We start from the raw sequence: 5,000 nt of genomic DNA on the forward strand, positions 1-5,000 counted from the left end.
ATCATATGCATAACAGCTGGCACATGGAAGTGATTTTGAGACAGGCAGGCAAGCAAGCGGGAGGGATGGAAGGAGAAGAGAGGGAGGGCGAGAGAGAGAGAGAGGGAGAGAGGGAGAGAGAGAGAGAGAGAGAGAGAGAGAGAGAGAGAGAGAGAGAGAGAGAGAGAGAGAGAGAGAGAGAGAGAGAGAGAGAGAGAGAGAGAGAGAGAGAGAGAGAGTGAGTGAGTGATTGTGTGAGTGATTGTGTGTGTGTGTGTGTGTGTGTGTGTGTGTGTGTGTGTGTGTGTGTGTGTGTGTGTGTGTGTGTGTGTGTGTGTGTGTGTGTGTGTGACGGGGGGATGAAAATGTAGGGGAAAGGAGAAAGAGAAAAGGGCAACAAAATAGTCTTCAAATCTGCTGCCTCGTTATCAATCTGGCCTATAAATACCGGGCTGTGGCCTCGGTTACCTAGTCCGCTGAACTTGCTCGGATAGTTGCTTGCAAGGCTCCCTGGCAGTTGCACAGCGCTTCTCAATTCTTCATTTGCTTTTAAAGGACAGGCTGGAATTTTCAAGACCTTCTGATCCTGCTTTGAGAAACTTACTCACAAATTCCTTCCAAGAATAATTGCAACTTGTTCCCTTAGCACGCCAGCTCATTCCTCGCAACTTGCACCGCACCGGAGCAACATTTCGCCAAGAATAATCCGAAATATTCGCACATAAAAAAATTCACATTAGATTAACTTAGATGCTTACTGTTAAAAAAAAAAACAACTTCAATTTACAGGGACATGTCTAAAACCTTGAACCCCGGACTCAACAAAGGATACTGGACCCTTTTCCTGCCACCCAACCCACCCCCCTCTCTCCCTCCTGCTTTGAATTCACTATTTGGTACTAAATCGACCTTGCTTTCTCTCACGGTTATTGGAATTGTAATTGGATATATTTTCCATTCAGTTGGTTTCCGTTCCGTCAAGGTGTATTTAGGAGTATATATATTTTCTTCTTAATCGTCTCAAATAGTTTGCCTTTTTCTGAACCGGTATCATTATGAGTCGGTAACTTTTAGGAACACTATCTTTCCAAAGTCTAAAATTACACAAAATGGAGAGCATAAAGAGCATTTTATCTTCCTTTCACTGAAATCATTCAGGTCAACATAGGTTCATCATCATCAATGTTGGCAAAAGTTACGCATTTCAATCTTTCTCTTTTATATTAAAATCCAATCACATACAGTCTATAATCACCAAGCACTGCACATCCTACAAATCCACCTCAGAGTCATCCACACTTCGAAAGAAAAAAGAAATATATATAGTGCATAAAACACGAGCGTCGGATCCCTTCACCGAGAGAGGACGTCCGACGTCACCACTCACTTTCACGGCAGACGAGGTACTGAGGCAGCGTCGGACGTCGAGGCCCCGAGAGTGACGGACGAGTTGCCACGCGTCGCCAACCATTGCAATTGCGGACTCACTGATTAAAATGTAAGCCGTGACATCAGGTGCATTTGTGAGGACTATGGGTTCCGACGAATGGTTAAATGTATCTTATAACTGACTGGGGGAAAGTTATTGCCTTGTATATATGGCTATGCGAGATACAGTTATTCCCAATATCCGCCTGCCCTTCTCTATGCCACGACAATATCCATCAGGCTACAAATACCTGCAGAATCGGAGCGTTCAATACTACCTATATCTGCAATTCTGAATGTATGATAATTCGCAGAACAGAATCCAAGATAGAAAGTGCTCCCGGGCATGGAAACCAGTCCGACCCGCCAGACAGCTCGGCACCACTTGCGTCTTTCCGAAAAGTATCGCTCACTCGCTGTGCTTAGTCCCTTGCCAGCGCTTTCCTCCAGAGATCGAAGTCTCTGCCACATCACTCACGATACAAAACTACCGACCTGCAAGCACACCGTTGGCGGAAATCTATTATCCCGAGCGTGACAAAACGGCAGGCAATAGAAATTTTCAAACTCGAAGAAAAAAACATTGGCGCTTTCCACTCGGATCTGGCTTTCTCCGGCTGCCGAAAGTTATCGTTCGGCGAGTCCCAGCTGGAGCGGGGCCGACCTGCACGGCGCCCGAACTGCATGACGAAACCCCGGCAGAATCTTTCTCCTCCTCTAGTCTCCCCCCCCCCCCCACCCCCACCCACCCGGCGATGCTACGGTTTTCTTCTTCCCTCTCCCCGCAACTCTCCCTGAGAGAGGCTCCTGGGACCTGAATACCTATCGAGAGGTCAGCAAGCTTTCTACACATTGCGAGAGGCCCAGTGAACACGATAACTCAAGGCACAAGCTGGAAGGCCGCAGTGCTTACCTGAAAGTCGACGTGTTCCCGGAATAAAAACATAACAAACGTGACGCATATGGCGCAAAGGCCCTTAGTCGGTGGCTACGGACCTGATAACACCATGTCACGCAACTGCAGAAAAAAAACCCGGCAGGAATCTAATATTACTCGCTGTCACCATAACCAACAGCTACATGCGATAAAAATATCCCGTACTATTTCCGACGAAGTGACGGACTTTTTGAAGACTTACACGCCTTATCTTTAAATATCAAGACTATTATAATCACGTATAAGTGGTGTAACTAGAAGAAATGAGTTTACACGACTAGCTACACCCTTTCCGATCAATATTCCAACCATAGCGGACACGCTAGATAAAATCATGCTTTAACAAACATTACTTTCCAGTCGGAGTGCTGCGCGAATCCTCAAAGCGACTGTTGCATACGTGTGTCGAATGTCCATTTATTCCAACCAACAGGAAAAGATCTCAATATTACCTTCACTTACAAGACTGTCATATTCACCTTTTCTCACCCCAATACCTATATTCCAAACGTGTATTTCGATTATGGCATGGAGAGAAATTTGTTCGTGAGACTGGAGCATAATTCTAAGAATCGCCATGAAACGCAATTTTCCTTTGTGAATATAGAACACCTACGTCACTTGCAGCTGGTCCACAGGCTAGTAAAAGCATTGCATAATTCCTGGGTTCTGCTCTGGGTTCGAAGAATGAAGCGGAATCATTTTGTCCATGATTCAATCAAGCTCTGGCGTGGCTTTGCCAAAGCAATTTTCGTCGGAGATAAAGTTAACTCAAGTTTAATTCTTATTTGTTACCGAGTTTATTAGTCCAATAAAAGGCAACGAGCTTACAACTAGCAGCGCAAAACCCATCTCCAAACTTATTCATTTTATGCAAACAAGGACCTGCCAGTGACGTCACGTTACGAAATAATCCATTCAAGAAAATCTCTAGGCGCTTTTTTTCCCGTGGTATCTCTCGTGGCATCTCTCCTGATATCTCTTCGCTGCGAATCCACGAATCTCTGCGCTTCCCGTACATGTTCGGGCGACGGCGGCGAGGCAACAACAGCTGTCCCTTTCACCTGTCGTCCCTCACAGTTTGTGGGTCAGCCAGGCTCGTTCATACGCCGTTCGACGGTGCCACAAGGTTGATTCCCGCCTGGCACTGAACGGGAATCTCACTCATGAAAGCTATCGGTGCCTCGCCAAGAGTGGCGTGAGATAAAAGGCACACACCAACGATAATGATAATAAAACATGGTGAGAAAGAACATGAAGATAACTGTCGTCCCCCACTTGACAACTTGACAGACGAGCCGTCATGCCAAAGACTGTACACGGAAGGCTGAGGCTGCCCTTTCGATTTACCTGCACAGCACAAGTATAGCTGAGGTTTTGTCTCTCAGGTAAATATAAATCTTCATTGCGTTGGAGGACGACGAACACCGCAAGCATGTGTCATAAAAGGTGCAGAAAATCAAACAAGAAGAGTAAAAGTGAGTCCCGTGTGATGATCTAACCAGTCATGGTAACCAGATACTGGAAGTGGCTGAGACAAAGCAGATGCGTTACACAACTAGTCTTCATCCAGCCAATGGCGCCGACCAAGGAAGTGAATGAAGATGAACAACTCAGCACCTATACTGACAAACAGACATAAACAAGCAGACGAAGGGAGAGACAAGCAGACGGAAGGCAGACACTAAGACGCAAAACACATACACATACACAGACACACACACACACACGTACAAGGAGTGAGAATGAATTACTCTTCCCCAAACCCAACATGAATCAACCCACAACTGCACTACAACGCAAAAGGATCAACACGCATCCAGTTTGGAGTAAATTAGCAAATTACCCACATATGAATAGCTCTAATAATAATAAGTGGGACTCTTTCTTACGCTGTCATTTCTGTCTTCTTGGCGAATCATTGCACTATCCAGGGGCAGAACAGATGAAAATAGCCCCAAGGTCTCACGCGGGCTAGAAGGCGAACTCCTTCTGTGCGTCTGCCTCACAAGGCCTCATCATCAAGTCAATACAAATAAATAGCGCCATCCCTGTAACCTCGGCAAGCAAATGGCCGCTGCGGTAAGCCAAGCAGAGCTCACGTGGCGCCCACGTGCTTGCAGGTCTGAGCTTGTTTACATCATGTTCCCCCCGTGACCCCTCCCTTCCCCCATGCGCCCCCTCCCTCCCCACCGTGAGCCACAAGGAACAGAGCTATCTGCGTCCAAAAAAGAACGGGCAAGTGCTCGCGGGTGTTCTGATCTCAAGAGCTTTGCTCTATAAACAGACATGCCTACCGGATACGCAACTTCCTACGAGGAGAATAAACACTTGCGATTCGCACATTCCTCGCCCTCGCTGCACGAGCCTCCAAACCCACAGATCCCCGGCAGGTATGTCAGTGGCAGATGCTCAGGCCGCCGTTGCCCTTCCGTAAACAGGTCGGCACCTTCCTGTCTGGCGCTGGATGGCCCGGCCGCTCCCTCGCACGCTGGGGAGTTTCCGTCCATAGCTGCCCACAGAGACACAAGGCATGCAGCTCCTTATCGACTGACCTCAATGACATACAGCTGATTCTTAGGAGAGACCACAGCCTTGAAGTCTCTCTCTCGCTGCTGAACGGACGCAAGTCACCGTCAAATCCCACGTCGTAGAT

At 47.3% G+C, this 5,000-nt stretch overlaps 1 protein-coding gene across 3 annotated transcripts in view; it reads right to left on the minus strand.

Moving 5' to 3' along the window:
• Nucleotides 1–5,000, minus strand: part of LOC125025612 (serine/threonine-protein kinase ULK2-like) — a 25,623-nt gene that overhangs the window by 11,911 nt on the left and 8,712 nt on the right. The window contains exon 1 of one of the 3 annotated variants that reach the window (XM_047613640.1): nucleotides 1–66. This exon is cut by the window's left edge and continues 435 nt beyond it. The exons of the other annotated variants lie outside the window; for them this stretch is intronic. The gene's annotated coding sequence lies outside the window, so the exon portion shown is untranslated. Of the gene's footprint in view, nucleotides 67–5,000 lie in introns of those variants that run through there. 3 annotated transcript variants of the gene reach the window in all.

Source organism: Penaeus chinensis, chromosome 5 (assembly GCF_019202785.1).
Source record: "Penaeus chinensis breed Huanghai No. 1 chromosome 5, ASM1920278v2, whole genome shotgun sequence".
NCBI classification, from domain to species: Eukaryota; Metazoa; Arthropoda; class Malacostraca; order Decapoda; family Penaeidae; genus Penaeus; species Penaeus chinensis.